At 34.2% G+C, this 23,631-nt stretch overlaps 1 pseudogene; it reads right to left on the bottom strand.

The window, feature by feature from the left end:
* Nucleotides 1–19,868: 19,868 nt before the first annotated feature.
* LOC119530231 lies at nucleotides 19,869–23,138 on the bottom strand (annotated as a pseudogene).
* Between the last annotated feature and the right edge of the window lie 493 nt (nucleotides 23,139–23,631).

Here is a 23,631-nt window from a genome sequence, read left to right on the forward strand (position 1 = left end):
TGTACCCACACACAGACTTACTGAATTCACATACACATGCATTAGACTGCACAACTAGAAGCATTTGACAATGAAAGAGAGGTCTATTAATAATTAAGTCAGAGCATCAGGCAGAAAGTGGGGCTGGCCCTGGCACATGAAACAAATGATCACCCTACATAAATTTTGAGCAAATTCTCCAGGCTATTACTAATAGCACTAGTATAACTCCAGAAAACCAGCCACAGTTTTTGCATATTCAAGTTACCTTACAGCCACATATATTTAGAGGCAAAACATCAAAACATTTTTTTTTCTAAATCAAATTTTGTTTCAAATTGGCTGTAATGCTTTAGAAACATACCTCAGTGTTAACTTCCAATCCACAGAAAGCTCTTTCTCTGCCCCCTAAGTGTTCTTGTCCTTACCTTTGCCTCTGCTCATGTGTAGTTTAATCTGTGCCATGGGAAAGACATGTTCTGATTTGCAATGACTTTAATAACCTATCTGTAGGCAAATTTAAAAGAGGAAATACCTGCAGACACCTGCCAGGAGGTACATTTATGCTGAGGCACAGTGGCATTCATTTGACATTACTGCTTTGCAGGTTATATTTCCAGTTGATGTGCCTCCGATTATTTTTCCTTCAGGTCTATTAGTCTGTACTTTTCAAAACTGAATAACATTTCCTTATATTTGAACCAGATGCCTGACCCCATTAAGTCTGTACATATCTTTTGTTCCATTTTCATCACTATTTATTTTATTTTTATGTAAATCTCCTATAGATATGTTCACTCTTTCCCTACCACTCCCTTCTGTTGTTCTTTCTACTTCAGGAAAATGAGTTTTTCAAGGAAAAAATAGACATTAGCCCCAACTCAATAGCTTCTCACATGTGTACCTGTATGCAGAGTTTGGTTCAAATTTTATGTGCAGAAGTCTGCTTATCCCAAAATATAAAACATCTTTTTAAATCAAACAACAAATATATATTGAATATATAAGTATTCATCCTGATTTGGGTAGCAGTTCTGTAGTTCTGTAATGCACTGCCACATGCTGCTTCTGGTGTTTTAAGTAGGGGTGCGACTAAATTTAATGAAGGAGAGACTGACCCTCCGGCTTAAGCAGGGACCATACAGTCAGTTAGGGCACTGTCTTTATTGTTACAAATACTATCTGGTTAGTTGGTGCTCTTAATACAATACCTCATAACAAAGAGTATTATTTGGGGACAACTCAAAACACATAATCCCAAGAATATGGTATGCTATTTTGCATTACCTTGCAGTTCTTTCTGTCTGAAGTGATACAGTGCACTCCTTCAACTTCATTAACTCCTCACCATCTTACAATTCAATCTAGATGGTACTTGTTATTTACTGATTTTTTACATACTTGTTTGGTTCCTTTCTGCTCCATTCTGTAATAATTTTTTTTTTTTTAACTCATATGAAATACTTCGTTCAGGGTAAGGCATGTCAGGCTTTAGGGCAGTGACTAGCTCTCCCACCCAGGAAATGAAACAAAATTTTCTCCATGGTACTCACTCTTTCATCTCTTCAGAGCATTCTCTGACCCCAATAAAGTGGTCTGTGTTGAATTTCTTTTCTGTGATTTTGCTTTTAACCCTTTGTTTTACACTTTGATCTAGACACTATAAACTTTTATTACAAAAACACTGAATTTTTCTGAACTTCAGAATAAATATGTGTTAAGATAAATATCCCAGTACAACTTCTGAATTATGATTATATTTTATTATCTTGCTATTTTTCTCACATATTACTGTACAAATATAATAAGTTGTACTCAATAATTTGTACTCAAATAAGTGACTCAATAGCACCTATTTCCTCTACAATTATGGATAATCTATCCAGTGTGTCAGAAGTACGTACCTCACCACTGAGCATCCTCTAATCAGTGCCTAACTGCCTTTGGCGGGGAGGTTGCTTAATTCGCATGATATCAATACAACTTTGAGCCCCTGGTAAGAGGCTCAATGATGTGAAGAAGAGTCAAATTCCAGTATAAGAAACTCTTAAGAAGCAGTGCAAACCTCCTCTTGGCATTAGTAAGTTGACCAATGAGCAGTGCTTAGTAATGTTTTGTTTATATGATCTGTCTCCTGACAATAATGGACTGGTACCCTAAAGTGATAATGCTAGTATAGTGAATCCTGGGGAGAAGCTAGGTGAGTTAAATAGACCCACTTTGTAAAGCACTCAGCCAGGTGGGGTAATTCATTATTCTAAGTATCAATTAGAGCTATAGCGAGAGTAATCAATTCTATGCCACCTGGTAGTCAGGCAGAAGGTACTTAACGAAAATGGGTGAATATTTTAGTCTCAGGCAATTTCTATCCAGCCAAATAGGAGGGGCACAATTGAAATTGGTTTAGCTAATTCAAGCCCCTATTGGCCACATTACCCAAAAAGTAACATGGTAGACCTTAGTTAGTTGATTAAGGTAATCAAATAAAAACAACTTCAGTCTCAGCATCTCAGTCAGAGTGCTACCCTGGACTCAGAGAATGTGGTACACTCTGCAAACACTTTGCTAGCTCTAATTAGGTGCCAGCAACTGTGCTATTTGCAGTGCCCCATACCAAAAAAATGTGCTATTGTCCAAGTCCCCTGAGTCCAAAATCATTTTAAATCCCCAAGCAATAAGCTTTTGATAGGAAAAAAACAAGAAAAATGTAATAATAATTGGCTAGGATCTAGGATACCAGACACTGTTCTAAGCCCTATGCATGTTAACAACTCATTCAATCTTCAAAAAAAAAAAAAAAAATGCTTTGCAGTGGGTATTATAATAATTTCTATTTAACGATACTTGGAACTAAAGCATATGGGTATTAGACCTTTGGCTGAGGGAGTCTTGCAGAAGCAGGATTTGCACACAGGCAACATGACCTCAGAGACCATGTTTTAAGAAATACATTATAACTCTTCTTTTCCATTTCAGTGCCACACTCCCCAACCACTCCAAATGTATATGCATATCAAGGGAACTGCATTAAGAAAGAAATAAAATAAAAACATTTTTCTTAGCAGGGCAGATAAAGGCTAAATTACAGGAATGGCCTCCTTGCTTTACTAGTTTGCATTGACAGTAGGAAGTATAGTCTTTATTGTTTCCTCTCTTAACTGCCACTAATTTCTAAATTTATGTCCAGGTGTCATCTTCAGATCTGAAAAAGCTGGGACTACCTTAAAACTTGGTATATTTTCCCATTAAATCAAAATTTTTCAAGTCTCATACTTAAAAGGAAGAAGGAGATACCTTCATATTTTAAAGGAAAGAGATACTTTTTCTCTAAAACCCTTTTAAGTAACAAAGAGGAATCAATGAAATTTATAATAATAGAATCATTGATAATGTTAAAGATGAAGTTTTCTGAGTAAAACAATATGTAAAGATTATATTTTCATAATTTGTTCTTTTGCCTTAGACTTTCTAGACTGGAACAAAAAAAAGAATTTGTATGGTAGTGAAAGGTATGTATGTGTGTGTTTTACTGGTACCTAAATAGCCAGATTGCTCAAGGTAAATTAAACTTGGCATTTTTAACCTTGGAAGAATTATGATATATATGCATGAAGAAATGTGCTTGGGATACTCACATTCTGAAATCTGATTTTAAGTGAGTTAGTCTAGAATAAAATCCTTTATTAGAAATGAGCCAGTTGTCTCTGAAATTGGTGATAACTTTCAGGAAACGTTCAATATACAAAAGAGGGTAAAATGTTGTGCAAAATCACACAATTTTAAAATCTGTATCCCTTGGAAAAACATTTAAAATCTGGTTGATTCACATATGTACTAAAGGGCAATAGTGAGGCCCATGTTGTGCAAGGGAATAGAATAATGATATTTGGAAATTCCTTTCAAATTTCTGATGATCTGTGACTTCCCAGCCTTTCCTGAATTTCCATTAAACCACTTTAGTTTATTTCTTTTCTCTGTAGTAATAATTCATGACAGCAGTTGATGTTTCCTCATTGGAGTAATTTAAGCAAGCCAATTTCTTGATCTTTTGTCCTTATGTCCATAGCTTTGGTTAAACTACCAATGCATATTGTTTGTATATGTCACCTTAGCTGTTTTAAAGGAAAGACACTATAGAAATCTTATATTCTTAATTGGAACTTCCAAGGAGCAGGAAGATTCAAGGTTGAATCCTCACTGAACTTTTTTCCTCCTCTCCCTGTGATTCACTGTACCCATACAGCTGGAAATAAAAGCTATCAGGTTCCCAATAAAACTTGATGGGTTTTAGAACTCATTCTATGACTGTTCATTTAAGATATGCATTACACTGAGGTTATTACGACACTCACTAAAAGCTGACTAAATCCCATTCAACAAGCTCAAGCTTTCAACATACTTGTCAGTGTGTTAGCAGATGCCATGGTTAGCCCCATCTATTGGTTGACTTTGCAAATGTCACTTTTTCTGAATGTTTAGATAGAAATTTATTATCAACATTTCTGAAAAGTAGCAAATACCAAAGCAATGGCCAATCTAAATAGTGATAAAGTAAATTGCATGAATATTAAGAGTGGAGTATACTTTATTCTTAAAAATTATGCTCACTTCTCATATTTTGCATGACAATTTTTAAAATGTAGATTGTAATTAGGAACTATTTTCTTTCTATTCAATTAGTTTTTATGAATAGTTAATAAATTTGACTGTAGTAATTTAATTTATTAGTTTTTGTTGTCATATAGTTATGAATATTTATATTGGATTTTTCTCTGCTTGCTTTTCTTGCATATAAAGTTCGTGCTTACAAAGAATCATGAGATGACCTAATAAAGATTTTTGTGACAAAATAATTCTAGAAGTAAATAATTTATTCAAAATGACCAATTCTTAAATAAATCACATGCCAGGAAATAATCTCCTAACTTGTAAAATACTTCAAAATAATCACACAATCTGTGAATAGGTGTTCAGAAAATATTTATTTAGCTTCTATTTAATGTAAGGAATAAAACATATGTGGCCATCACACACAAACACAAATACACACGTATATATGGAGAGGCTGAGGGAGAGAGTAGAGATGAGAGAGACAGAGAGAGAGAGAGAGGGAGGGAAGGGGAGAGAGAGAGAGAAAGAGAGAGAAAATAGAGAGATTATGCACTGGGAAAAGTTATATGACAGAAATAAAGAGTGATAAGGAAGAAAATTTACCTGACATTATGTAGAGTATGGATGACATTCCTTTCCATTTTTGGCAATTCATAAATATATCCAATTGTATTCCAATTGTTGGAAGTCAATTATAATTTTGAAGGTAAGCTTTATAATAGTGATCTACTATTAAATTACTTCATTTTTTTTTTTTTTTACATTTGTGAGCAGCTATAATGAAATCTAATTTTCTGGCTTTTAAGAAGCCCTTGATTAAATTCAGGTGCAAAATAACATGGACACTTACAGTAAATCCATAGCTTTATTCTTTCATTGGAAATGGCATGCACTGTCAGAGGACCCCTCCCCTGTTTATGTACATTGACCAGCAATGCCTTTCTGTTTCCATTTCCCCCACTTGGGGGGCATCCTGCTACCAAGGAACGAACATGCACATTTGTTGATATATAAGAGTAACAATTCTGCAGCCACAATTACTAGCTGCAATGCCTTAAACATGTTACCCAAACTCACCGAGTTATGTCTTTGTAAAACAGGATCAAAAATGTCAACTTTGTATGCTTTAGATGAGGCTGAAAACCATCCATATAATGGTTAAAATGTTATATGGACTATAAACCTAATGGACATTACTTTTCTGAAAACTTTTCATTCTGACTACATGCCAAAACCAACCAGAATGAGTTAAAATGATTAGTTCCAACTCTACTGGACCTCCTTAAACATATTTCAGCTGAGTGCTCCAGGTAGAAGGATCAGGAGAGGAAAGAGAGAGAGCATCCCCAGAGAACAAATTTGGAGGAATGGAATTATATGTCAGAAATATGTAAAATTATGCACCACGGAATATGGGATTAAAAACTTCACTCTCTAGTCCAAAAAAAAAAAAAAAAAAAGTACAAAGAAGACTAGTGCAACTGGATTTCTTGAGGAAATAAACAGGAAAGAAATAGGAAGAAGTCCATTACTGCTTCTTGGTTGACTGAGCTGAGACAAAATCAACCTATGAACTGGAGACGACATTAGATATGGTTTGCTTTCTTCCAGCAGTTGACAGACAACAGACCAGTCCCTTAAACTGAACAACTAATTCTAGAAAATTTCCTACTCATTTTTTCAAGTCTAACTCATGACTCAGAAAATCATGTGTACATGGTTCATGACAGGGGATTTATGTATTTACAAATAGGTAAAAGGCATTTTATTTTCTTGTGTTTCTCAATACCATCAACCAATGGAGAGGTTTCTCCACATTCTGGTCTGACAGATTACATGAATACCCTCTTTGAAGCCAGAGTGGGTCAGAAGAGTACTTGGAATAGCTACAATGCATGAATCACTAGACAGTTGCATGGTGTAGTGATAGGATGCATAACACTACAACATGCTTTTAAATCACAATTATACTGATCCTATACAACGACATCGTAATCAATAATTTCCAGCCTATTGGAGCACTATGACCTTGACCATTTTTTGTGTAGCAATTAATACCTCAATAGCCTTCCTTGCATTTTTTTGATGGACAAAATATTAGCAACAATAAAACCAGTCATAAACATTATTTTATATCTTTAGATTCTTAAGGTGTTTTATTTTAAGAGTGTTCACAGTATGAAGCATGATATGGCAAAAATTGCAGAGAAGACTGGTGATTTGTGCTTCTCTCTTGATCTCTCTCTTTCGTTATCTCGTTTATAAAGGTTTAATTTAAGGAGGGATGTTCTATATGCTTTTTCTATGTGTCTTGATGAAAGGTGTATTACTGTTACATTTCTAGTCCTGTCATCACAGGGTTGATGGCTGTCTGTGAATATGGGGAAATGTTGGAAATGGGACCAAGCATGGCCAGGATTGTTGAGCATAAACTAAATAGGGTTAAGTATTTGTTTGTTTTTACTATACTTATGCATGGTTGTTAACCATAAATTGATTTTTGTATCTATCTATAAAATATTTGAATAAAATAGTAAACATTATCATTTTTGATAAAATGATAAAGCCTACTAATCAGAATTTCTAAAATATTCTTATAAAACGAGAATGATAATTGTTCCCAATATATCTTACAAAGGTGCTATGAAAATTAAATAATTTAATGATTATGTGTCAAATAACTGAGTAGTAGATAATAGGGAGATTTTCTTCTCTTAAGGTCTTTAACTTGGAAATCAAGACCTGTCATTTGAGTTGTTCCCTGATGAAAGTAGTTAGTTAATGCATCTCTTTCTTTCTTTTCCTTCATTGCTTATGCACTCTTAAATGCCATATACTGCAAGACAAGAAAGGTGCTCTGGAATTTAGTCAATATTGTTTACTACTCTGGAAAATTAAAATAAGGAATTGAGAGTTAAGAAAATTAAAACAAAAATATACAGACTATTTTAGGACCAAATGTTTTAAGGGAAGGAATAATCGTTTTTGTTTATATTAGATTTATATTTTAGTTTATGTGTGTGAGTCCTGGTATTATCTGCACAGAAGATATTTAAAATATTTAAAGTGTTCAATAAACACAGTTGCTATATAATAATACAATTTATATAAGTGGATGGATGGCTGCATGGAGAATGTCAAAAATTAACATTACATGTGATTTTATGTGTGAAATCTTGGAATGCAAAGCATATGAGGTGTAGACTGCAAAAAGGAGCAAAGTGAAAGCCAAGAGATACTGCAGGATGAAACACATGAATGAACATCTTCCCTAGAGTAATGGTAGATACATTGCACAATGTTTTGTGGGAATACAATGATGTAAAGAAAATAACCTACATTTTTATGCCAAAGAACAAGTAGAAGTCATATTCCTTCTATCACTGTCCTGCCGCATGTGTTACTAAGCACATATGCACAACAACTTCTGACAGTATGGCCATACATATTTAATATGGGTATTTTGTTGACAGAGCACATGAAAATTGACTCATTTCTGGGGAGCTCCATTACCAACTCTGACCGCCTTACAGTTCTGTTGAGAAATGAAGTATAGCATCAGGTTACTAGACAACTCTGTGGCTTTTTTTTTATTTAAAGTACTTCCTGAAACTCACGTATTTCTACTAGCTGATTCCATTCATATCATTTTGAACATAAATTGGATATTGTGTTTAGAAATATGCTGCATTGCTACTTTCACTAACATGTTTTGCTGCCTCTACATGTCTACATCAAGAGTTCGTATATAAATCTCACATCAGAAGCAAATTTTAACCTTATTCCTGACTTGCATTGAGTATATATGTACATACATGTATATAATGTACATATATGTATGTGTGTGTATATGTGTGTGTGTGTGTATATATATGTGTATATATATGTATAATTTTAACCATTCAGGCTAGTAGCTAAAGGTATCCTCACACTATTAGAAATAACATAAATGACTGAAGAGTGATTCTATTTCTTTTAACTTTTACACAGAATAAAATTTTAATTATCCAGCCTGACTTACCCCTCACTAATCCTCACAATGTAATATATCTGAATTAATAGCAAATCTGTCTCACAGCAGCCTGTTGACATTTTTGCAGTCACTAAACCTTTGAGCAAGATAGCATCTCATCCAATCTTGAAATATTAGTGATAAATGCATACATATATCACGTTTTATGAGGAGTAAAGTAGGCTTTCATCATCTTTGAATCCTCTTTCCATTATATCAGAGGTGAAAAGAAAACAATAAAATGTTATAAACATTTTATGTTTAGTGTATTTTCTCAAGGACTCATTTGCTCTCCATTCTATATTTTAGAATAGTGCACATGTTAGTTATTAACTCTGTATACATGGCTTATTTTGGCTATTAATTACTGCAATTTGATAAGGATCAAAGATACAGGAGAGATTGACAGACTGGGATAAATCTGGACATTTTTACTTAGTGTCTGCTTTGGGATTGCGGAATTATTTTCATTTTACTTAATATGTGATCACTACAGAATTCTTCACATTATAGCCACATTAAAGCAACTGCTGAAATAGAAAGTATGTATAATTATTCAATTAATCAAAGGAAACACAGTTATATATTTCCTATTTCATTTTGAGATTTTCTCTATAATATAATTGTTTTTAATTAAGTGTAAAAGGTTACCCAGAAATGTCACTTCAGATCACTTTGTCCATTCACCCACATACTATTTGCAGGTAAATGAAGACTCACTCTGTGGGCACAGAACTGAAATGAAAGCAAAAGCTACTTTTAGTATTCTGTGGTGACAGGTAGAATAAATATGCCATTTTTTAACTGAAAAGAACTGTAGAAGTGAATTTTATTTACTGTGGAGGTAATAAATATTCCATGGCCTTAGTATCAGAGGAGAGTGTGTATAAAAATATAACCACAGAATTATGTTGAAGATTAACATGAATAGGGTATTTATCATAATGGTATTGACTTAATCAAGTGGCAATACATTATAATTACTAATATAAATTATTACTGTAGCATGCTGTAACATAATGTACACATTACTGCTCATATGTATTATGTTTAAAATTTCCTATATTTTCATTTTGGAAATGAAAAGCATGTGGCTTTCTCATTATAGAAAAATTCACACACCCACAAAGGGTGCAAAGGGCAAAAAAAAAATGATATTTATGTGACATATGTAAAAGCATGTGCTCTGGTCTGCTAAAGCTGCCAGAATGCAATACACCAGAAACTGATTGGCTTTTTCAATGGGTATTTATTAAGTTGCAAATTTACTGTTCTAAGGTCATAAAAGTGTCCAAACTAAGGCATCGACAAGAGGATTTTTAAAAAAATTTTTTGATAAATAAAATTAAAAAAAACAAACAAACAAAAAACAAGAGGATACCTTCACTAAAGAAAGGCGATGGTGTCTGGAAAACCTCTGTCTCCTGGGAAAGCACATGGCTGTCATCTGTTTGTTCTTTGCTCTCAGGTTGCGTTACTTTCAACTTCGAATCCAGTGACTTTCCTTTTAAGTCTCTGTGGGCAAACTCTGGGCTTCATCTCTTAGCTTATCATCTCCAAACATCCTTCTGTCTACATCTCCAAGCATCTGGGTCTGTGTCTGCTCTGAGCTCTCTTTCTCCCTGAGTTCTCTTAAGGACTCCAGTAAACTAGGGCCCACCTTGAATAGGCAGGGTCACATCTCCATAGAAATATTCTAATCAAAAGATCCCACCCACAATAAGTCTGCCTCCACAAGAGTGGATTAAAAGAGCATAGTCTTTTATGGGGCATATAACAGATTCAAACCAGCACAACATGTGTGTTTTTAAAAATGAAATACTTACCTGATTTAGACTTATTCTCTTTTGCTTCTGGTTCGGAAGAATGGAACAGGAACTATCAACCATTATAACTGATGTATTTTTTAAAAGAAGCAGATGAAAATTGAGGTTTAAAAAAATCACTACCAAAAACTACAAAAAAATCAAAATTGACCCCTTATTTTATCAGTCCCATCAGCAGATGACATCTCTTTCCTAGTAGCAGATTTTACAATATTTGTGCAAAGAAAAAAAAAAAAAAATTACCAATCAAAACTACTTTTTCACCCTTTGAATCAAGGCTCTACCACTCCAATATCCTGTCTTCTGAAACATTTGGCAGCCCATAGTTTTTAGTAGTTTCAAGCAAGATAAATCCGTAAGGAGAGTTCCATATAACTGCATCTTATTGCAACCATTAACTGAAGAAGGCTGAGATGAATTCTAATTCAACCTTAGTACACTGAAGCAAATTTCCTATTCACTATGAATGCAGAAAAACTGGATTTCTCACGTTTTCCTAACCAGCTCAGGGTTGAAAGATTATCTTTGTTCAATATATGTTCCCTAAAGAGCACACTTCAAAACTACGTTCCATAATGTGATATTACAAAAGCATAGGACTGAAAAGAAGATAGAAGACAAGCTAATGTGCAATATGAATCTACTATTTCAGGAATTAAAGCTAATAATCAACAGAAATCTATGGTTTTAAGAATTGCATTTCAATAGAATTGTTTCAGGACTTGTTTCACTTTGACCTGTCAGATCTTTGAAAATAAATGTTGTTCTTTTTTATTTTCTTATTACAAAAGAAATTCATGTTTATTGCAACTTCTTTTAGAAAATGCAAATACCAAAAAAGGAAAATGTATGAAACAAGTCAAATCTCCACCATTCAGGTGTTTTCAATGTTTTCAATGCAGATGATTCTCCCTCTTTTTCTATTCTTATTCATATTTGAATATATATTTCTGGAAAAGTAAGACTATACATGACATTCTCCTTGGATCTTTGAATTTTACTTAATAATTAATTGAAACATGCTTCAAGCTAGTAAGTATTTTTCCAGAGCATCATGTTAAATAACTTCTTTATATGAAATTAAAGCAATTCATTTAGATATTTAGATATGCAGATAATGCCATTATTTAGATACTCAATAATTTCTAGGTTTGGTTCCGGTAAAGAAAAATCTTTGCAGCAATATTTTCCTTATATATGTAGATTTTAGAAGAATTAAAATTTCATCGAGTTTCTTTATTTTTTCCACACAAGAAAAACCGAACCTCAGCCAAGAAGTCCTTTCTTTGATACTCAGGAATAAACAGAAATGTTTTAGAAATGAATGCAGACAGAAAATCACAGGGAGGACTAGTAAAAGCAATTTGCATCTACTTTTCAGAATAACTAATAGGAAAAGCAACTCTTTCTAAATGTTTATAAATTTAATAGTCAACACTGGAAAGGAGAATTGGTCGAGAGTTTAGAAAGAGAAGGAACCACGGAATCAATAGTTATTTACTAAATACATAACTCAATGCAACTATATTTATTGAGTATTTATTAAGTGCTAATGCTGAATTAGATATTAAGGATGGAGAAGGAATCAAACCCTACCCTTTTTTCAAGGATAATTTGATATTTGGGAAGATGAAATAAGGTAAATATGGAACTGAAAGCCAGAGATATGCTGCAAATGTTATAGGAAGAATTAGAGGAGGAAGTCAGGAAAAAATGTCAGGAAAGAAAGTGATCAATATTAGCCAATGTAGGCATGAATGATTCAGAAACAAAAGACAGAATTTGAACTTGATGCTGAACAAGGCTGATTTTAGATAACAATATATCTGCTTCTGCAAACATAGTTAACTCACCTTACTGTCTATCATTTTACTTTGTTTTTGATGTCACAAAATATTCTCCTTCATAGAAGATGCTCAGTGACAAATGTTAAAAAAAAGAAAGAAAAAAAATTGGTAAAACAGACTCACAGAGTTCTTAGCAGTTTCCATGACCATTGTAATGTCCCCCTTTTAAACAATCCATTTGGGAATATATTTACACATGTAATAATCTGGTTCTTCTAATAATGCATTTCTCTTAATAAAGAAGTATCTGAAAGAGAGAAAAATATAAACCTATTGGTAGAGATGGCAAAAGGTAATATGGAAACCACAGTGATAGACGGCTAAATAATAAGCACAGAAGCTTGTTTTCTCAGTATCAGAAATATGAATATAGTGGATCACTAACCAAAAGGCTAATTTTGAAAGCATGAGAGAATGATTGCAGAAATAATTGTGAAAATTCTTAATTGATAATAAGAATTTCATTATCCATTCATTTAAAGTTATGTTTTGTGGATTAGAGTATCCTTCAGTATTAATTAAAACCTTGGGGCCACTTGCTATAATGTGTCTAAATATGGTACTGACACAATGATCAAGTGGGGAAATGGTTGCTATGTACCCTTGCTAGGTATTATCAAAAAACTGAAATTAATAGTTATTTGACATATTAAATTGTTTCACCTTGTTGCTGAACTACCTTCACAATAGGCCTTTATTAGTAAGTAATGACTGTATAAAAGGACCAACAATTTTCTTCCATAATAGAAATGAAGAAATCACAAGAAGGCTTTAAGTTCTTGTTATTTTTTCTGGAATAACATCTGGAAAACTAGAAATACTCCAAATTTCATGAGGTTATGACTGATGTATATCACATAAAATCATAAAGTACTAAATACTATTTGTAATTGTCTTCAGTATGTGTTTACATCGATTCCACAGATTTTCAAATAATAATGTATGACTGAACTTCTTGCCACATGGAAAGCAATGAGTGAAAGAATAACTCTTTTCATCTTTACAACAGCTTCAGAAAATGTTTCACAAATTGCAGTTTGCAATTAATGAACCTAGAAGTTACAGAAAGCACAACTAAGAGTATCATTACTTGGTGTATTTTTTTCACATGTATGCAGATTAAAGGTTTCCAGTATTGGCTCAGCATCTCAGTGGTTTCATTAAGGATCCCTTTTCTTCTATCTTTGTGTTTTATTGCCATTGGCAAGTTGGCCTTTCATCTCATGGTCACAAGATAGGTGCTCAAATTGCAGTCAGTTATAAGGGCAGAAAGGTGAAGTATTTCCTTTTTGTCAAAATGTCTTTGTGTGTGTGTGAGAGAGAGAGAGAGGGAGAGAGAGAGACAGAGACAGAGACAGAGACAGAGATCAAAGTTCTACCCAGAATACCCTTGTCTACAACTCACTAATCAGAACCTGGTCACATGCCCGAGGCAAAGAGATTAGCATGACTAGTAATGATCAATCATAAAAATTACCCCTTGTGGCTTACGTGGGGGCCATGCCTGCCCTATAATCAAGAGATATTCCCCTGCTGTCTATGCCATTATAAGAAGTGTGCATTTATGCAGTGGGAAGCAACCAAATAGTTTCTAACTGCAGCATCACAGAACTTGGTCTTCCTTTTTAATGGTCACTCTGGGTGCCTTATGGAAAATGAATTGTCATGGTTCTAGAGTCAAAGAGATTAGCAGTTAAAAGCTTGAGTAGCTCTGGAGAGAGACGGGAAATGTCCAGGCTCTACATGTGGCAGTGGAAATGGAAGAATGTGTGAATGAAGAATATTTGTGACAATGTTGCAGAATTACCATAATCAGATATAACTTTCTTGTTATGCCCACTGAACTGAAGGGGCACTGTTGTATATTCAGAGACTCCCTAGCACACCTTGGCCCCAACTTCTGAATATGATACCACAGCTTAAATTCATTGGCATTTCTTAAACTTCATAAATTCAAATCTTGCGATTTGAACTGTTAAGAACATCTGAGCCACTCACTGAAATCTTTTGAATAGTGTGTTCTCACAAGGCAATTCTGCCCTTTGCAGAATTGCCTCTCTTGTCTTTGTAATTGAAGCAACAGTGTAAACTTCATGCCAGGTACAGAGATTCTACATATAAAAAAATTGCAGCAAACTTTAGGGGCTGTTTTCTCAATTCTACTGACCCCACCGACAAAAGTCCTGTGCCAACACAGTATGAATATCATTCCCATAAGAAACATATCTTTTACTTCCTTTATTGAAGGTACGTATATGCTATCACATCAAAGGGACTCTACTGGAGTCCATATATCTGTAAGATTTAGTTCACTCAAGAGATGCCTTTTGGAAGGTACTCCACAGGATATTACAATGAAACTCGGAAAATCCCCAAAAGTGACACAATATTAAACTTGGAAAGGTATAAGATTTTTCTTGCCTCTTCTTCTTTCAGCTTCATACTTGGAAAAGGCCATCTTCCCTGCAAGTATAACTCTTAGTGTTGGACAGTAAAATATTTATCCCAATAATCTGTGACTTGGTGTCAAGTCACACTTATTGCTCGTGTACATCTAATTATATTGGGTTATTATGAAAACATACTCTCACATTTTCTCAATATTTTTTGGTGTGTTTGGGAGTGTGTGTGTATATATGTGTATCTGTTTATATGTGTGTGGCATAAACAGGTATTTGCATTAAAACAAAGTTTCTCTATATCTTGGGACTTGCTTCATTTGGCTCAGTTGTCCTCTTAGATGTTAAAGTCCTGCTGCTAAACTCCATTTGCGTGGCAGGAGCCATTATGTCTGTTGGCAGATTTGCCTCATTTGGATTACCAATCTGCCTGCTGGATTTTAAAGACTGACTGGTCTTGGTTTATATTTGCCAATTTGCATTTTCTCTGCAAAAATATGTTTTATTATTAAACAGTGGACCACATAATGTTCACACATTTCTATACTCACTAAATACTGCTTTATTTGGTCTTTTTTCATTGTTCTTCATGGGGTGTCTACTTAGCATGCCTGTCCATCCCTAGATATTCTTTCAAATTTTCAATACTCAGTTTATGCTTTAAGAAGCCACAGTAAATGTATTCTTTTAAACCCACATCACAACCCACTGTGACAGCGAATAACTGCCAGACTGCCCTAGAAAATCTAAGCAGAATAACTACCACCGTCTATAGGGCACCTCCAATTCCTACTCAGGCTCCAAGACAGACAAAGCAGCTCTATACTCTAAGCCTTCTTGCTCTTACCAGGTCACTGATTCTAATTATGAAGCTTAAGCCAAAATGGTGCTGCAAAGTTCATGTTGATTGAAACAAGCCACACATTCATGATCTCACTTATATGAAATAATTAGAAGATACAAATTCTAATTCAGAAACTAGAATACAGGTTACCAGGGTCTGGGATGGGAGTGTTATTGTTAATTTTATGTGTCAACTTGGTTAGGTTATGGCATCCAGTTTTTGGGTCAAGTAAGCACTGGCCTGATTGTTATTGTAAGGGTATTGGGTAGATTTAAATCATTAGTCAGTTGATTGCATCTATAGCTGATTGCATCAACAAGCAACAAAGAAAATAAGCTTCAGCAATGAAAGAAGTCTCTTCCAATCAGTCGAAGTCCTTAAAGGGAGAACTGATGACTTCTGCAGTGGGAAAGAAGAATTTCTGTCTTTACATTAGCCAGCCAGCTTCTCCTGGAGAATTCATCATCACCCAATTTAAATTCATCATCCCAACTTGCAGTCTGCCCTTTGGAATTTGGACTTGCTGATCCCACAGTTGCATGAGCCAATTCTTATAATAAATCTCCTAATATTTATAAATATATTTACATATCTGCTGTTTCTATGTAGAACTCTGACTAATACAGGGATTTAATACTTAAATGGCACAGAATTTCTGTTTGGGATGATGAAAAAGTTTTGGTAACAGATGATAATGAAGGTAGCACAACATTGTGAATGTAATTATATCATTGAATTGTACATTTGATAGCGGTTGAAATGGGAATTTTTAGGTTGTATATAAGTTATCAGTCTAATTTAAAAAATACAAAACAAAGAACTGTACAACCCAGAGTGAACCTTAATGTAATTGTGGACTACAGTTAATAATATAATTATAATAATATTGTTTCATCAATTGTCACAAAGTTAACACACTAACACAAAATGTTAAAAGGGAAACTACTTGTGTGTGATAGTGTTTGGGGGAACTCTGTTTTTCTGCATGATTTTTCTGTAAACCTACAACAGCTCTAAAAAAAAAAAAAGCACTTTTTCTTCTGCTGTAAGAAAATTTTTTCTAAATTCCATAAGTAAATTATGACTTTCACTTTTGTGTACAATATTGGAAGTGAACAATGCTATCATGGGAAAATTTTTAGACCTCATAATTGACTATAAACATATAACTATTCTATGCAAGGCCCTTTATTGTGTGGGATTCAAGTAAGAATGAAATCATTCCATGATTTTTCCCAAATAATAAGCTTAACTAATACACTGTTTTTTAATGGTAAAAAGTAGTCAGTTTATAAATGAAAAATAGGGTGGGAGGGGGGTTATTGGGTGTTCATCTTTATTTTTATTTTTTATTCTTATTTTCACTTTTTCTGGTACAAGGAGGATGTTCAAAAAATAGATCGGAGTGGTGAATGCACAACTATATGATGGTACTGTGAACAACTGATTACACACTTTGGATGATTGTATGGTATGTGAATATAACTTAATAAAATTGAATTAAAAATAAACAAGCAAGCAATTTTATCATCTATTCTTAAATTCATAAAATCTTCCCACATCTATTGTAAAATTAAACTCTTGACCCATTGCATAGTTTAATGAACATAGTATTGAATTAGTGTGAGAATGAAGAAAACTGCAAATGAAAAGGAATCCATTCTATGAGCTTGTGGTTCCTAATAGCTAACATGCTTGAATAATTGATACGTTTTAGAAAAATATGTAGATTTAAATGAAAATAAAATTTTAAAAAAAGTAGTCAGTTTAGCAGATATTTTCTTCTGCTGCTGAAAAATAGCATGGGAAAGTAGATTTTCATTGTCTCTTAATTGTAACTGAACTGAATTACCAGAAAATATTTGTGAAAGGGGTATAAGTTATTATTTCTGTTCTCTTTAAGCCCAAGCAAAAGTCTTTATACTACCAAAAAAACTATGTGGTTGATAACTCATGGGAAACCATGGCAGATTATGTCTACAGAAAGACAAAAAAGAAAGACCAAAGGAACGAAATAATGCAACCAAATGTCATTGTCCTCTGAAGTGTGTAACAATATATGACAGATCAGAATAGACAGTAGAAATCCTAGACAGAGTTGCTGGCCTAGGTTTCTCTTCATATCTTTCCGCAGGTCAGATTCCATGACTTGTATAATCATATTTCAACAGACACCTAGAGAACCTGTTGTTCTAGGGACTTGTAGGGGTACAATGGAGGATGCTTTGAATTAAAGGGGGGCACAAACAGGCAGAAGCATCCGTCATTGCGTCCATTAGTAACTTTTGTTGTATGCCACATATCTAGATTAGATATCATTTGTCTCCCTGACACCCTCCAAGCAAACTTTGGACCCTCTTCATCCAGAGTATTTTACCATCCAAATATGTAACACATTGTTAGTCAACTGTTATGTTTAAAATTTTTGTCAACTACAGCATATAAAGTGATTTCAGGAAAGGGTATCTTGCACTTATTTCTGTAATACCCAAATAATAAACTTGTGATTAAAACATTTATAATTACACATATTTTTTTTCTCACTCTGTAGATAAGCACAGTCATTATGAACAAAAATCCCACATTTGGCATATTTTGTGTATTTTTATTATAATCTTCATAATACATGATGAAAAGTGGTACTATACTTATATATTGCATTGCCTTCTTAGAAACACCTTTTTTGGAAATCAGTAGTAGACACAAGATGTAACTCTTAGAAACATATTAGCAAAGAAGATCTATTCATTTGCTGTTGTAACTTGCTTCACAAAGATGAGTGTTACTCAAAGCATTCAAGGACTTCCAGGGAGGTAAAATGAACTAAGTTAGGAACATTTTGGAGATCTGAACAGAGAAACTAGCAAGATTAACAAATGATAACTCCTCCCAAAAAGGAAGGGTCAGCAGTCTAAACCATGACATGCAAAGAACCAAAGAACACAGCAAATAAAGGTCTTTCCTGATAGGGGTTTCATGGTGACAGTTACAAATCAAAAAAGGTCATCAACTGGTTTGTTTACACATTAGTGTGAAGCTCCAGAGCATCCCAGAATAATTTGGGCATAGGATAAAGAAGCATTTGAAAAGCCCTCTTGAAGGACTAGGGGAAAATGTGGAAATATTAAATTTATTCACCTGGGGAATTCCTTATTTTCTCACAGACTTTGGGGACTACCGATTTAGTAGGCTGAGCCCTCAATCTTAGGGCTTGCCCTTACGAAGCCTGTTACTACAAAGGAGAGGCTAAGCCTACTTTTAATTGTGCCCAAGAGTCACCCCAAGAGGAGCTCTTTTGTTGTTCAGATGTGGCCTCTCTCTCTAAGCCAACCTGGCAGGTGGACTCACTGCATCCCCCCTACATGGGACATGACTCCCAGGGGTGTAAATGTCCCTGGCAATGTGTGACATGACTCCTGGGAATGACTCTGGACTCAGCATCATAGGATTGAGAAAGCTTTCTTGACTGAAAGGGGGATGAGAAATGAAACAAAGTAAAGTTTCACGGGCTGAGAGGTTTCAAATGGAGTCAAAAGGTCATTCTGGAGGTTATTCTTAGGCATTGTATAAATAATACTTTTTAGTTTTCAGTGTATTAGAATAGCTAGAAGGAAATACCTGAAACTGTTGAACTGGAACCCAGTAACCTTGTTTCTTAAAGATGAGTGTATAAGTAGATACCTTATACAGTGTGATCATGTGATTACAGAAAACCTTGTGACTTATACTCCCTTTATCCAGTGTATAGACAGATGAGGTTTTAGGTGTTCTTTTTTACTTTTATTTTTGTTCTTATTTTTATTATTATTATTTTTTTGGAGTAATGAAAATGTTCAAAAATTGAGTATGGTGATGGATGCACAACTATATGATGATACTATGAACAATTGATTGTACATTTTGGATGATTGTATGATATGTGGTTATATCTCAGTAAAATTGCAAGAAAAAAAAAAGGTTATCAACCCCAATGCAAGGATTCTAAAAACAAGACCCATCATCCTCCAGGATGGCCGGCATGTTGAGGGGGATGAGATGGGAAACCAGATAACAGGAAAAGGTTGAGAGACTAATTTGAATAAGAAACCTGAGACGAAAGAAGGCAAGGTGAGATTTTATTTCATATGGAAATGCATGAGAGCAAGGCTTATCAGATCTTGGGTAGCAAAGGAAATGTTTTCAGGCTTCCATTGACCAGTACAGAAAAAGCTACCAGAGTTGGCTTTTACCAGAAAAGTCCTAAGCAAAGAGTTATATATACAAAAGATTAGCAGTCACATATGGTAGGAAATTAGATTAGGCCGAAATGATATTTTCCTTGCCCTTGAAGAGTACACACTCTAATAGGAGTTAGGGCTATGCAGAAAGCAAAAACAACACAATATGGCATACACAACAATTGAGAGTTATTAAAACTGTGTTGGCAGTACAGAAATTAAATCAATTTCATTCATTTCTACCAAATTGTCCAACTTGTTCAAAATTAACCTGATTTGTCTATACAATTTAATCTTCTCCTATACTCATACTAATGTCAGGGGTCTATTGGCTTGTCCACATTTTATTTGCTAAAGTTTTTGTTCAAGAATTTTCAGCATCTAGCATTTTTCTTTCACCCTGATTCCAGAAGCTGCTAATTTCCTGTCTCTAAAAGCTCATTTCTTGAATATTAACCTATATTTATAGCACACATACAAAAATTATCCTATGTCTTGATTAAACTGACAAATGGCTATCGTATTATACCTGATTACAGATTGCTTTTTCTGGACAAAATACAATTTCCAAATCAGAGATCATCAAAGACACAGAAGGACAGATAGTACAGGACAAAATACTTACTGAGAAACAAAGTAGAGGAAATGAAGTAGGACAAAATCTCTTTTAGGTATCCTGCAGATAGTTCATAGCAACTACCTGTTCCTTCCTAGGCCACTAAGCAAGCAAACAACTTGATAAAGGTAGTGTGGGAAACTTTGCATGTTGTTACAATATTACAGACATCATCAAATTCATATATTGTATCATCAACAATACCCTTGAATCGTAATAGAATGATGAAAAAAGTGTCCTGAAAGTCTAGATAGACATATAGAATAGTTGGAAATTTTGTAGCTACAGTTAATAAGATTAAGGAAAAGTAACACTAAAGTGATGAGATTTGGAAATAATCTGCAAAAGTAGAGAATCAACAAATCCCAATTTCAACAATGTAACCATACTTTGAAGGAAGATATTACTTACATTCAGTGACTTATTAATTCTATAACTACACAGAGGACACAGAGCTACAAGGTGAAAAAGGAAATTCATTCTCTTTTGTCTGATTCCAAAGCTGTGGGAAACTGAGTCTTCCATGTTGCCTGAGGCATATCTAGGGTGGTGGCTTAGAATGCTAAGCCTCAGGCCTGCATGGAATGACGTGCGGGCCCACCCTGTAAAGATATGTGTCTTGTGACTATGATGACAACGTTTACTATTGTCCTAAACCATGATTACTCCTTCTGATATGCAACAGGATGTAAACATAGGTATCTGGTGGGCTCTCCGGAGCCTGAGGACATTTAGCATATTCACCCTGATCTTCTGAAATAAATAACTGGAGCAAAGGTGCATTATTGTCCACTTACCACGAGATTCAGTGGGCCCCCTGTTCCCTTAATTCTTAATTTTGTGTCTGTGTCTCATTCCTGCGTGGCCCTGTCAGCAACACAAAGCTCCTACTTAAATTGAAATTCTTAAATTAAAATTTAATTTATATTACTATACTTTACAAATTCTGTTTCACTTTGTAAATAGAGAAGTTTTTATTAAATGTTTCCATGAATTATGTTTATTATTACATACTTTTCTATTTGCAATTGCCTCTTAATTTCTGACTCCTTATAATTATTTTGGTTTCAATGATCTTTGGTAAATGATCTTCAAAATCATGATAAGACTTGATGTATTCTATTTGTAGGAAGTATATGAGACATGTGATTAATTAAAAGTAGATAGCTAGGTGGTTAGATATAGAACAATAAAAATCTAGATAGTGAAAGAGAAATCCTAAGAAAAAGAGCAGGGTAGATAGGGTAATTTTTTTTTTTTTTTTTTTTTTTTGACTAATGGAATTTGGGTGATCCAAAAATGTAGCAGCCTTTGGTTTTGTTTTTTAATGGCACAATTTTTATTTTTTGTCTTTTTGTTATCTTCTATTATGTAGCTATGACATCCTTTCAGGTTTGTCTGCCTCTCCACAAATTATGCAATTTAATTATTGAGAAATAGGCATTCAAATTCAGACCAAATTCTCTATTCTATGTGTCTGTTTAGTCAAATTCTGTTAGTTATGAGTGATAGAAATTCAATGCCAAACTGTTTAAGAACAAAAGAAGAATTTTTTTTTTTTTTTTTTTTTTTTTTAGGTTCTTAGAGCTAAATAGTATCACAGGGACTAATCCTGGCTCTAGTGGTCCAGGGATTCACATTATATCATTAGGATTTGTGTTTTCTAACTCCATCTCCATTTTCCTCTATATTGGAGGTTCCCCCTGAGGAATTATGTTTTCTGCCTCTACCTCCAGGCCTGCATCTCATCTACTCAAATTCAATAAAATTGGGAAGAGAGTACACAGCTTAGTTCAAACTGACATGGTTCTCTTGCCTGCCCCTGGGTCAACAAATTATTTGCTCATGTATTAATTGAAATGTACTTTTTAAGTCTACCCCTCCTTTCTCAGACATTCCTTATCTTCTCCTTTCCTGCTTTATTTTCTTCATAGTTCTTTTCTTCTATATGTGTGTTTAAAAAATATATATATAAACATATATATATGCATTTATATATTTATATTTACTTGAAATGAATATTTACTTATTTATTGGTGTATTATGCATTTGACCCAACCAGAATATAAATTCCCTAAGGGCAGTGATGGTTGTCTGTTTTACTCACTCATTGCTTTTCCTCCAGAACACATGAGTATCTGGCATGGATTATCTGTTCAATGAAAGAATTAATTTATTGGTATCTACTGTGTACTATATTCTAGATATTGCAGCTATACCATTACACAAAATATAAAAGATTCTAGATATTGCAGCTATACCATTACACAAAATATTAAGCTAATAGTCTAATGAGAGTGATACAAGATAATTAAATAGGTAGATGACTGAACACGTTATTAGGGAGATGCAAGTGGTAGAAGAAAATATGCTGGCCAGGGCTAAGTCATTTAAACTTTTTTTTTTTTTTTGGAGGTGACCATAACCACAATATTTTACTGTCATCATAATAAAACGAAAGACAAAGCTTGGAATTGGATCACTTGTCCCTTTTCTCTTCTTGTTTCCTCCCAGTTCAAAACATTTGCATCTCTTAACAGCAAACGTTTTCTGACTTTGCAGTTGATCTCAACACTTTGATGCCTCACTACAATCTTCTCTGTAGTTTTAACCGTCTTCTGGAAAATTGGCGAAGTTTGTCCACCACAGCCATTCTGCTTCCTGTTGTAACACTGCTTTCCCTGGGCTAGAGAAAACTTTCCCTTATTTGTACTGTGTCACTTTGTGAGACTGGTGCTTACTGCACTTCTTACAGACACTTCAGCAGGTTTTAGGAATGTTCACCATGTCTGTGGGAGCACTCTCAGCATGAAAAGCAAGTCACTGATTATATAAGGCAAGCTACCCTCAGTCCATTCCCTGTCAGATCTGAAGGGATGTTTCTCTTTGGAGACTCACGAGCATATTTACGGGAGATATTAGAATGGTTGCTTGGTAGACAACATACCAAATGTCCATTCCAGTGTCAATTATAATCTTATTTCTTCACTAAACAAATATGTCCTTAGTGTTTATTACAATTTTTGCACTTTGGAGGCTTCTGAGATCATCAAACATATTAGCTTAATTTCCCAGATAGCAGAGCCTGAAGCAACACCATAAGTGTTTTAGAAAATGTAATCTCAGAAATTTGAAGAAGAGAGAAGAAAGGAGAGTGAAGGTAAAAATGACTCTCACTTTGCATAAAGCACTTGAGAAGCCATATAAACAACTGCTTCTTATTACCTTCCTGCTAGCATAGAAAGAGAGAATTTATCTACAGGATTCCATTTACTCCTGG

Source organism: Choloepus didactylus, chromosome 3 (genome assembly GCF_015220235.1).
Source record: "Choloepus didactylus isolate mChoDid1 chromosome 3, mChoDid1.pri, whole genome shotgun sequence".
Taxonomy (NCBI): domain Eukaryota; kingdom Metazoa; phylum Chordata; class Mammalia; order Pilosa; family Megalonychidae; genus Choloepus; species Choloepus didactylus.